The following is a 12,875-nucleotide window of genomic DNA, read 5'->3' as shown; positions in this document are numbered from 1 at the left end:
GGGCGGGAATCGCTCGCGCCGGCTGAAGGGAGCCCAGGCAGGGATGCCTCCGCTGAGATTTCCACGTCGACCGCAGGACCCGGAACCGGCCCGGCCGGCCTGTGGCACGAAGGCGTGTGGAGGACGGCTCCGTCCCCTAGCCGCCAGACGCCCCTGTCCCAGGGACGTTCGGAAGAAAGTTGCCAAGGCCCCTTTCCGGGACCGGGCTGGCCTCTCCCCCTCTGCTCGCCTCGGGCCGAGAAACGAGACCCGAGGGGGATCGGGACCCGGCCAAGCACCTGGCCGGCCGGCGCTGCAGCCTCCCTGCTCCGCGATCCTGAGCCGTCCCGCTGACGATGAGGCTGCTTGTCGGGCGCCACCTGCCTGGCGGCCGCTTATATAGCGCTCCAAGAGGTCGACCAGATAGCCGGCTTGGGCCGGTCGGGGCCGGCAAGGGGGAAGACAGGAGAGAGGATGGCCGGCGGGGTGGGGGTGAGCGCTGGGAGTGAGGTGTGGGAAGCACTCCGGCGGGCAGTCGGAGGTGCAGGGTTGTCATGGTGGTTCCGACAATAATTTTTATCATTGACAAAGATTGCCGCATGCCACTAGACAAGGCCTGGAGAGAGAAATTGGTAACATACAGAAAAATGTAGGGCGCGGACACTTGGTAGCGTCGGCGTATGTCTCTAAATGGAGCTATCACAATGGCTGTCCTTTCCTTGGGCGGGCCCCGTGGCTCAGCGGTGAAGTGCGCGCGCTACGATGCTGGCCGCCAGGTTTCGGATCGCCGGCGCGCACCGACGCACCGCTTCTCCGGCCACGCTGAGGCCGCGTCCCACGTACAGCAACTAGAAGGATGTGCAACTAGGACGTACAGCTATCTACTGGGGCTTTGGGGGAAATAAATAAATAAACAAACAAACAAATAAATAAGTAAATAAATAAATAAATAAATAAATAAGTAAATAAATAAATAAATAAAAAAAAAGGTAAGTAAGTAAGTAAGTAAGTAAGTAAAAAATGTCAAAACAGAAAAAAACAATTACTGTCCTTACTTTGTATTCAGAGAGCTAGAGCGAGGAGGGGGGAGGGAACGGAGCAGGAGGAAAGAAGGGAGGCTGGCAGGGACGGAGGCAGGCAGGCAGCACAATCGAGTTTCTCTTTCCACAAAAGGCGTCCGGCGGAAAACTCACAGGAGGAGGGCTTTCGGGCTGCAAAGCCCAAAGCACACCTCCGCGGCGATGGGCCCAAAACGCTCAGAGATTCAGGGTCACCACTCAACTGACGGCTGTCCTCATTTGGGCCCCTGACTTAGGACCTCTCCCTCCCACCCAACTTGGGAGCAAAGAGGAAAGCAAATCTGCTTCCCCCCCCCCCCCCCCCCGGTTCCATAGGACGCCCTTCTTCTAGTCAGCCCGCCTCCAGCTTTTCCACACGCCAAACACCTCTCGTCGGGATGGGCCTTCCTTTTTTTGCCACCATCCGGCTTTCCCACTCCTCTGCCAAATGCAAGTGGTGGAGGTGGAGGTGGAGGTGGAGGCCCACCGACCCTCTTGCTTGTTGGGAAGTGGTTCTCGTTCTCCTATGTGGGTGATCTTGATCTACACAGACGTTATTAGCTTGGGGAACGGGTAAGAGCACTCAGATGAATGTCTGTGCCCAGTGTCGATAACGAACTAGCTGTCTCCGTCTCCGTCTGTCTGTCTCTTCCCTTTATGTGTGTATGTGATAAAGGTAGGGAGACCCACCGACAAGCCGACTACCTGCAGACCGACCCACCTACCTAATTTTCATCACTCTGAAAATTGAGGTCACGTCCTGTAAAATCAAGCCTTTAAAAAGTGCACCAGCCGGTGGGCCTTGGGAGTCTATTCACACAGTTGGCACAGCCGTCACCAATATGTATTTATTTCCAGGACATTCGCATCACCTCAAAATTAACAACGCCCCCTCCCCCCCCCCCCCCCACACACACCCCGGGGAAAGACCAATCAGATTAACGGCAGGGTGCTTTTTTCAACAGGCAGGCCCGAGTCATCCCTTTAGAATGTTTCCGAGTCCCGTTCCGTTCTCGGACGCAGCACTTTCGGCCCTCAAGGAAGCAGACGGTGGGGGTGGAGGTGAAGGTGGACTGGGGGGCGTGTGTGGCATGTCCGTCCTTCTGCCACTGCAGAAATTATTTCGAAAGGAGGGAGGGACGGTTGGTGTAGGTGGACCGTACTGGGTGACGGTGGTTTGGGAGCTTTCCCTAGAATGAGGAGAGAGCAGTCTTCCCTGTGAAGTCAGGGAGCCGGAATAGGTTGCCCCCACATCGACCCGCTCTGGCACATGGGTTCTTTGGAATTCGAGGCCCTGGCCTTGAGAAACAGCGGGCGCGAGAAGGGCACGGGACCTCTCCCTTGTCGTCCTGACCTGAAATCGGGAGATGAAGCTCCCACGGGAAAGGTGCCCTCCCTGAACCAGGAGGACGCTTGTCAGCCCAGACGCTAGCCCGGAGGACTCTGTTTCAAACAAAACCTTGACTCCTCCCATCTCTTGATTGACCTTCCCACAGGTGGCTGGCCTCGGAAGCCTAGAGCCGCTTTCCTTTCTCCTGTCATTTCGCTACAACTGGATTGTCCGTGGTGTGACGTGCTCTAGGAGCTGGAATTCAGTCAGAGCCGCCACTTCGAGTGACTTCCGCTTTAGGCTTCTCCCCGAGTGACGTGCCCTTGCACGCGTTCCTAATCTCTCTGTCGTTCTCTTCTGGATCTGTCTTTTTGTTACCGGGCCGGGGTGGGCTCAGCCAAGGACTCAGAAGGGGGATAGCGGCGGGAACATCGTTTCTCCTCCCCTATGCCTGCTGAACGCAGGCTTACACACCGGAAACTCCCCCACCCTCACCCCTCAGTGGGATGCTGTACATCCTTCGGGTCACACACAGTCTGCATGCGTGGGCACCGACAGAAAGATTTGGCAACAGCCTTAGCTGCTCTGCGCTGGTTCCAAGTGCCGCCCCGCCTCCCCCCCACGGCGCGCCCTGCCCCCCCCACCACCACCACCACCACCAAGAGAGAGAAGTGAAGTGACTCCGGGAGAAAGCCGATTCAGAAATTACACATAATTCAGCTGGTACTTGCTGTGAAAGGGGGACAGGGTATGCTTTGAAACGCTGAAATTCTCCCTGCCTTTCCTTGACGGGAATGACAGCGCCTACAACCTGCTGTCATTGGCGAGTTTTAGTCACCTCGAGAGGAAGGACCGATTTCAAATGGCTGAACCCTGGTGGGTCACGGTGCAGGTGACGTGACCCTCTCTGACAGACGCAGGCGATCCCCTGCTCCGGGTCAAGGAGAGAGGGTGTTTATTGTTCTGTTCTTTAAAATGGTGCTTCAAGATGGACAGCACTTACAACCTAGCCTTTTCACCCTTCATAATCGTACGGCAGTGGCACGAGGTACGTTCACATCCTCCTCGTCGAGTTCACTGTTCCAGGGTTATTTGATTTTTAAAGTCAAATCTCGGGATCACGACTTGGAGTCACCGTTCGCCCACTGAGAGAGAGCCCCTCCCCCCCCCCCCCGTTCACTCGGAGGTGCTGTCGGTGGGGGTTCCTTCATGTTTGTCCATCATCCTTCCTCTTCTTAAGGGTGAGGAGGCGATGCGTGAAATCGCCAGTGGGTATGCGGCACGAGACTGAGGACTTCCCGCGGGAAGCAGGTGGGAGAGGGAGGACAGACCGATCCAGCGGACTTGAAGACGAATGATCAAAACCTGCACCTAGAGCAGAGCGTCGCCAGTTAGGAGTTTGCTTGCTGGGCCCGTAACCCAGGGTGGATGAGTCAAACCATCCCCTGCCAGGCCTCTCCCGGCCCTCGGGACTCCAAGCCCGCGTTTGTCCCGTGAACTCCGACACACCGAGATTATCTGTTTGGTGTCCCCCTTTGATTCGGCTCCCCATCCCGCCCCCGCCCCGTGCCACGCGCCACGCAGTGAGGAAGACGTAAACCGGGACGTCAGTCCCCACAGCCCTGATTCTCAAGTGGTTTAGCGGGTTAGGGAAAGCGGGGGCGGGGGGGGTGCTCTTTCTGTCCCAGAGGAGTCGCGCTTCTCAGACATCCATGCTCCCTCCCTCTCTCCCTGCAGTTTGGAAGCTGCAGCCTAAGGGTGGGGGAGTTGAAGAGAGCCATTCAGTGGAGAGACGCCCGAGGCGAAGTGAAAGGCTCCGACTTGACCGCAGAGCTTTCTGCATTTCAATGAAACCATTCCGTGAGGCCCATTGGAGTGAATGGGCCTGACCTCCCTTCCCCCCCCCCCCTGGCTGGCGAGTCCCACCCACTTGGCAACGGAAGGCTAGGGGTTTCATCCTCCGTGGTGAACCCGGGCCCCTCGTCCGAAGGAAAATCCCGCATGGGCGTGGGTACAGCCGAGTTGGTATCTCGGGCAAAGCCGTCAGGGTGGCGAGATGATGGTGGATGAGAGGAGACTTGTTCCGGGGCCGCCCTCCCCTGTGGGTGCGAGTGGGGCTGGGGGCGGGACCCGGACCGTGGGAGAGTGCAGGACGGGAGCAGCTGCCCGCCTGCCCGCCTTCGGGCTGAGAGCAGCACACAGGGCACGCTGGCTCCCGCAACTTCATTTGTTCTGGGAACCTTCTGTGGTTACCCGTGAGGCGCCAGTTGCTCTGAGGAACAAAGCTCAACTCCTCTCTCTGCTTCTTTCCCAAGAGGCCTGAGTCTCAGCGACTACAGATTCTTCTGATTGCTCGCTAAATGGACCCACGCGCACCCTCCCGTCCTGCCGGACCGGACCCTTCTACAAAAATCTCCACTTGGGGAGTTTTCTCGCCTCACCCAGAGCAGACACACCACCCCCACCCCCACCCCCACCACCCCTCTCCCTCCTTGCCGCTCCCCCGCCTCAATAGCTAACACACACGAAACAAAACTCCAGCTGGTCAGGGCCGGCCCCGTGGCTTAGCGGTTATGTGCGCGCGCTCCGCTGCTGGCGGCCCCGGTTCGGATCCCGGGCGCGCGCCGACGCACCGCTTCTCCGGCCACGCTGAGGCCGTGTCCCATGTCGGGGGAAGAGGGAGAATCTCCCTCTGCCCTTTCCCTTAAGGTTCTTATGGCTGGCCAAATAATCGACGAGACAGGTTAGCAGGAGAAAATAATACCAAGTTTAAGAACATGTATACATGGGAGAAACTCAGAAATGAGCAACTCGTCCCTCTGTCTAAGCTGCTTGCCTAAGTATTGCAGCTAAAGGCGAGGAGCGTGTTGGGGGTGGGTAGTGGCCTGGGACTTCAGAGGGCAGGAGGACCATTCTTTTCGGGGTCAGCTGTAGAGAATGTGGTCAGGGAGAGTTAGAGTTTTGGGATAAAAGGGGCTTGGTGCCCCTCCCATTGTAACATCTATTTTACATGATCATTACAGCCATCATGATAGAAGATCTGTTCCAGGAAGGAGCCACCATGTCGAATTCTTTAGGCAGTTAGTGGGGGAGGTCAAATGTCCCTCAGAGAAAACAATCAAGGTAAAGAGATATATTTCAGGGTGGCCAAATCTTGATCTCCCACAGTCCCGCCTCTGAAACTAAAAGTTTCACAGTCCTTTTGAAACTTACAGAAGTTTCATAGTCCAGAAGCTGAGTTGGTAGATTGTTTCATCTCACTGAACACGTTTCTTAGTCCTGATAATAGGTCGGTTCAATTAAGTTCATTTCAGAAGGTGGTGATGCAGGTGGGCTCTCGAGGTGACGCCTATATTGTGGAAGCAAGCAATCAAGTATTTAATAGAAGCATTTCTATGGAAACAAAAGAGAAACAAGGTTAATGGTTGGAGCCGATTGGAAACGTGTTTTTGAGTTCGGAGGACAGCCAGTGAAGAAGCATTTCAGATGTCAGCGTCCAAGTATCTTTTGCAGTTTAAAATGTCTCTGATGGTGTCGTCAGGTCATCTCTTAAGTTTATATCAAGTCCAGTCCATCGGCTTCAGTTTGTAAGTCTTCAGGAAAAAGGGCAGGTTTAGTTTTCAGCGATTTCCAATGAAAATGATGGAAAAAAAATCAAAAACGTTAGTTTGGACATCTGTCGCCAGATGTTTCAGGAGACTAGAAGAAATCAGGATCCAGTCCAGTCAACAGATATAAGACAAAAACCTCAAAAGACAACAAAACTAGGATCTAATATCCGCAAATTTATACTGAAATAGTTTTTACCGAAATATAATTTTTCTCTCTAAAATCACCCTCATTTTTATTAAGATAGCAAAATTAAAACTAGTTTGCAAAATAAGTCTAGTTCCAATAGAGTTGGCCCAATTATTTACATAAGTACAGCAAGAATAGCAGTTGATCACATAGGCTCTTTTAAATCTGCTTTGCTGGAACTTTTGATAAGGAATCTCACATTGAACTTTAAAGGTCTCTCGAGGCCAGGAAAGCAAAGCCAAGGATTTTGTCATCAGACTTTGTCTGCAATACCCATAGATTTGGGTGAATTCCTCTCTTCTGAGGTTCCCCCCAAATATTTCGAGGTTCCTTGTACCTGCCAGATAAGTGACATTCTTGACTTATCCTGGTAAGTGCTGCTTGGAACATAAGGTACCAGGCCAATATTTCCATGTGGCTTTATTCCATAAAGTCAAATCTTCATTCCTCAGAAGCTGCAGGGTGATATCGCAAATATGATGTTCCAGTTACAACCTTGGTAACATAACCAGTGTTTCCAATTGTGTCCTGTGATAAGGAGAACAGATTCTTATTGAACTTATGCAAGTAACTATATTGCCATGAAAACAACAATACTCACTCACTAAGAGTTTCCAAATTTGAGGGATCAGATAGAGAGAAAAAGATAAATATTTCAATTTTACTGACAAAAATATCATTTACCAAATTGCTATAAATCATAGCTAGCTCAGGAGAAAAGAGAAAAAGTTTTCCTTAAATCTGAAAAAACAAAACATTGAAAATTCAGCAACACTTCAAATGAAAAATCATAGAAATTATAATTATCCTTATCAGTTGATTCAGTCCTGTGTAATCCATTCTTGATCCCAACCTTTTTGTTAGCAGCTTCATGAAGTCGGTTTCTCCATCAGATTTCTGTAATTTCTTACCACGTTCATTTTCGTGATCAGAAAGTTTGTCAGAAACCTGTATTCCAGTGTAAATATCAGAGTCCTTTCCATGAATTTTTCTGAAGTTGAAACATATTTTGCAAAAGCATTAGAGCAAAGAAATAAGTCTGTAAACAACAAGACCTCAAAATGGCAATTGACAAAGAAATTTGGTTAATTTTGTGACATACAACACTTTAAAATAATAATAACCAGAATTATGACTGATAATCAGGACAGATCAGCATTTCAGTAACGTTATACAATTTTAAAACACCTATATGAATAACATTTACCCACATAATAGCACCTGAGCAGGCTTATCGTCACTTGTCTGACAATGCTTTCCATGTAATTTAACATACTGAATAAGCCTAATAAGTTTAGTATCTTCCTCCTTATAGGAAGAGAGCAAATGTCTTTGAGAAGTTCCAGGGCCCTTTGAAAATTCTCAAAGTAAAAAAAAAAAAAAAGGTAAAGAGATATATTTCAGGGTGGCCAAATCTTGATCTCCCACACCCACATAGAGCAACTGGAGGGATGTGCAACTGTGACATACAGCCATCTACTGGGGCTCTGGGGAAAAAGAAGAGGAGGATTGGCAATATAGATGTTAGCTCAGAGCCGGTCTTCCTCAGCAAAGAGAGGAGGATTAGCGTGGATGTTAGCTCAGGGCTGATCTTCCTCACACGCACACACACACGCACACACACACGCACGCACACACACACACACACACACACACACACACACAACATCCAGCCGGTCTCCTTCTACCTCATCCACTTGAGAAGAGTCGCTCTCCTCTAAAGACCTTATCCTCAATGACTTACTGCTGCCTCCCTTTCCCTGGCACAATTCTCTCCCTGGATGTGCCCCATCTTAGACTCGCACAGCACTTGCAGGTCCAGTTCCTTCCCCAGGTTTGGGAAGTTCTCAGCAATCATTTCTTTGAAGAAGCTCTCTGCTCCTTTCTCCCTGTCTTCTCCTCCCTCTGGGAGATTATAAGCCTTATGTTACTTTTCCTAATCGAGCTGGATATTTCTCAAAGAATTTCGTGGTTTTTTAAAAATCTTAGTTCTCTCTCCTCCTCTACCTGGAGCATTTCTAGGCTTCTATCGTAGACCTCACTAATTCTCTCCTCCATAGGGTCTGCTCTTTTTTTTTTTTTTTTAATGCCTTTAACCTTATTTTTTAATCTCACTATTTGTGTCCTTCATATCTAGAGTTTCTGTTTGGTTTTTCTATTAGAGCTCCAATCTCTTTGTTGAAGTATTCCTTCTGTTCGTTAATTTTATTCTTGAGCTCCTCGAACTGTCCTTCTGTCTGAGTTTTTATGTAACTCGTTGAGTTTCTCTATGACAGTTGTTTCTCTGTGTGTGTGTGTGTGTGTGTGTGTGTGTGTGTGTGTGTGTGTGTGAGGAAGATCGGCACTGAGCTGACATTCATGCCAATCCTCCTCTTTTTTTTTGTTCTGAGGAAGACCGGCCCTGAGCTGACATCTGTTGCCAATCCTCCTCCTTTTTCCCCCCCCTTTTTCTCCCCAAATCCCCAGGACGCAGTTGTGTGTCATAGTTGCACACCCTTCTAGTTGCTGTATGTGGGACGCCGCCTCAGCATGGCTGGACAGGCGATGCGTCGGTACGCGCCCGGACCCGAACCCGGGCCGCCGGTAGCGGAGCGCATGCACTTCACCGCTAAGCCACGGGGCCGCCCCCTAGGGCAGCTGTCTTGAGTTCTCTGTCAGATGGTCATCGTCTGTGACTTCGGGTTTGGTTTCTGGAGAGTTGTCATTTTCCTTCTGTTCTGCTGTGTTACTGTACTGTCGATCTTCATGCTGTTTGATGAATGGATCCTCTGCTGGGGCACATTTGTGGTAGTCACGGCCTTCTCTTATTTGGGTCAGGCTTCAGTTACTTTGGTTCTGATTGCCCGGGTCTTGTGTTCCTCCACTGGCTCTCCGTGGGCTCACACACTGCTGTCCCGTGCACCACCTGCACTGCTGTTCCCAGGTTGTCTTGGGGTGCCGGTTGCACTGCTGCCAGGGGTGCTGGGTTCACAGGTGTGCCGTCACTGGTGGGAGCCCAGGGACCCAGGGACTCATATGCGGCCCCCCCGGCTGGTGAAGCGGGGTTGGGTCACCGCTTCTGCTGTGGCTTCTAATGCTTCTGGCCACAGACTCCACCTGCCACGGCGGGGGCGGGGGTGACAGGGGGCTGTTTTTTCTGTTCCTGCCCCATCTGCTCACAGTTGTGCCGGTCGGGCCACTCCAAGTTCATGCGGGCAGGACTGCCACCGCTCGGTGGGTGCTCTCACAGGCCAGGCATCTGCCACTCCGTGAGTGTTTGCACGCAGGCTGGGCTGCCCCTGCCTCCACTCACAGTCACGCTGGCTGCAGCTTGAGGACCCATGTCCTGCATCGTCGCCACCGTCAGGAGGAAGGGGCCGCTTCCCTAGTTCCAGGGCTTCCCGAGGGTCCGGTCCACCCACCTTCAGATGTATAGCTGTGTGGGGGATCAGACTGGGCCAACCCAAAATGTGTCTCTTTGGCTTGATTGTTTTTAAGAACAAAAGACTCTGAAAGGAACTCTGACCTCCCCCCAACTGCCTAAAAGAATTTAAAATAGAAGGGGCTATTCCAGGGATGGACTAATGCCATCACATAACTTTAATGTCATGTAAAACATGTGTCTCAGCTCACCTTGTCTGTAGTTGGCCCATTTACGTTTCCAACGCCGTGTAAATTGCCTTCCTCCTCTTTGAAATCCCAAACCACTACCCCCAAGGTCCTCCTCTGTCTAAAAAGCTAAAGCTGAAGATAATATTTAAACTGGCAGCTCGGCCGTGTTGGTGAGTTGTTCCCTTTTCCTGAGTCTCTCCCGTGTATACACGTTCTAAAGCTTTGTTTGATTTTCTCCTGTTACTCCATCTCGTGTCGATTTAATTTGTAGCCCAGCCAGAAGGACCTAAAGACGGTAGAGGGTTTGCCTTCCTCCCCTACAGCCGCATGGATCTCTCAGCATCTTGTTGTGCTGTGTAGGGAATCCCTGTGTCGGTCAGTAGACGTCTGTTTGGTTGTACCTTAGAGGGGAGAGGCGAAGGGAACAACTCATGCCACCATGATGCTGACGTCACTCTGATAAACTTTTAGCAGGAGTTACATTTTATGGCATGTGTACTTATTTTGTGTGTGTGTGTGTGTGTGTGTGTGTGAGGAAGATCAGCCCTGAGCTAACATCCATGCTTGTCTTCCTCTTTTTTTTTTTTTTTTTTTTTTTTTTTTACTGAGGAAGACCGGCTCTGAGCTAACATCTAGTGCCAATCCTCCTCCTTTTTTTTTCACCCAAAGCCCCAGTAGATAGTTGTCTGTCACAGCTGCACATCCTTCTAGTTGCTGTATGTGGGACGTGGCCTCAGCGTGGCCGGAGAAGCGGTGCGTCGGTGCGCGCCCGGGATCCGAACCCGGGCCGCCAGCAGCGGAGCGCGCGCACTTAACCGCTAAGCCACGGGGCCGGCCCTGGCATGTGTACTTAAAACAACTTCCAAGATCTCTTTGGTAGCTTGAAACCTGGATGTTTGGCTACGTGAAATTAAGGGATAAAACATTAATTGAAGGGCCAGCCCCGCGGCTTAGCGGTTAAGTGCGCGCGCTCCGCTGCTGGCGGCCCGGGTTCGGATCCCGGGATCGCACCGACGCACCGCTTCTCCGGCCACGCTGAGGCCGGGTCCCACATACAGCAACTAGGAGGATGTGCAGCTATGACAGACAGCTAGCTACTGGGGCGTTGGGGGAAAAATAAATAAGTAAAATCTTTAAAAAAAAACATTAATTGAATAGCTAGATCGTTTCCAAATAGGATAAAATATTAGACCTTAACGACTAAATATAGGTTTATCCACTGTTGGCTTCTGAGGACAGAGAAACTAAAAGATGTTTGGGACTATTAATAAACATGTCTTGTGCTTTATGAAGAGTATGCTATGAAATGACATGTTTCTAAAAATTATAAAGTGTTCATAGGATTTGCCAAGCCACAAAATGCTAACGGACAAAACAGTTCACAGTTGCTTACCTCTTAGTTCTCACTAAAAATTAAGGTTTCTAGGCGTTATAAATTCTTTAATGAAGCCATCAATCAATCGATCAATCAATTAATTAAATTATCTGGGACATCGGCCCTGAGCTAACATCTATTGCCCATCTTCCTCCTTTTTTCCTTTTATTTTTTTCCTCCCCAGAGCCGCAGTAGATCGTTGTATGTCATAGTTGTACGTCCTTCCAGTTGCTCTATGTGAGATGCCGCCTCAGCGTGGCTTGATGAGCTGTGCGTAGGCCCGAGCCCAAGATCTGAACCGGTGGACCCCCGGCAGCTGAGGCGGAGCACGCAAACTTAACCGCTACGCCACTGGGCCGGCCTCTAAAAGTTCTAACTAATATATGTGACTGAAGCTACTAACAATTAATAAGGGAAACGTCTTTGTCTTCATGGAAAGGAAGATGGATGTTTTCAGTGAAGACGGTATAAAAAATAGCCATTCTTGTTTCTTTAAAAAGCCTGTGAAAAGTGTGTGGGGAAAAAACAACTCTGAGGAAAAAGTTTTGTGTGTGGTCAAGTTGGTTAAGATGGAGATGGATTTGATTCGGTAACTGAGTTTTAGTATCAGAAGTAAGCTGGTGCAAAATTAGAATTTGGTTTCCTCTTTCTTAAAAGCATAGTCTTCTCTAACTTCCAGTCTGCTCTTGTTAAGGAAATTGTATCAGGTTTTGCTTTACCTTTGAGTGAATCTACACCAAGGACAGGAATTCTATGTTTAGTCAAAATACTTTCCTAGGCTCAAAAAGGAAGAGGCCTCTGTATGCAGAGGACTAAGGTTTTGGCTTTTTACCCGTTTTACTCTCTCTGTTTGCCTTTTCAAATGTTTTTTTAATCTTTAATTTTCTTTTTTTGGCGGGGGGGCGGGGTAGGCCCTGAGCTGACATCTGTTGCCAATCTTCCTCTTTTTATTTTTTTTCTCCCCAAAGCCCTGCCACATATATTCTAGTTGTAAGTCCTTCTAGTTCTTCTGTGTGAGCCCACCACCGCAGCGTGACTACTGACTGAGAAGCGGCGTGGTTCCACGCCTGGGAACGGAACCTGAGCTGCCTGCCGAAGTGGAGCGCACCAAACTTTAACCCCTAGGCCATCAGAGCTGGCCCGATATTTTTTTGATTTCTCCATTGATCCAATAGCTGTTCAGTAGCCCGTTGTTTAGTTTCCACATGTTTGTGACGCGTACTGAGGCCCTGAGCTAACATCTATTACCAACCTTCCTCCTTTTTTCCTCTCTTTTTTTCTCCCCGGAGCCCCAGTAGATAGTTGTATGTATGTCATAGTTATACCTCCTTTTAGTTGCTCTATGTGGGACACTGCCTCAGCGTGGCTTGATGATCGCTGAGTAGGTCTGTCTGTGCCCAGGATCCAAACGGGTGAACCCTGGGCCGCTGAAGCAGAGTGTGTGAACATCACCGCTACGACACCTGGCCGGCCCCTCTGTTTGCCTTTCATAATCTTCTTTTCCTTTCTTTTTTGAGGGAAATAAGTGCACTGTTAAAAAAAAAAAATTTAATGGCAGAAGATCTACAAATATTTTTTTGTACTTTCATGGAACGGTTCAACGTCAACATTTACCTCATTTCAACACACACACACACACACACACACACACACACACACACACACACACACGCACGCACTCTCAGCGTGGCCTTGTACGGATGTACTGGAACTTGATTTCTTGAGTGGATGGCTGTGAAGTCTC

The sequence above is a fragment of the Diceros bicornis genome, unplaced genomic scaffold (genome assembly GCF_020826845.1).
Source record: "Diceros bicornis minor isolate mBicDic1 unplaced genomic scaffold, mDicBic1.mat.cur scaffold_321_ctg1, whole genome shotgun sequence".
NCBI lineage: Eukaryota > Metazoa > Chordata > Mammalia > Perissodactyla > Rhinocerotidae > Diceros > Diceros bicornis.
This window is presented reverse-complemented; position numbering follows the sequence as displayed.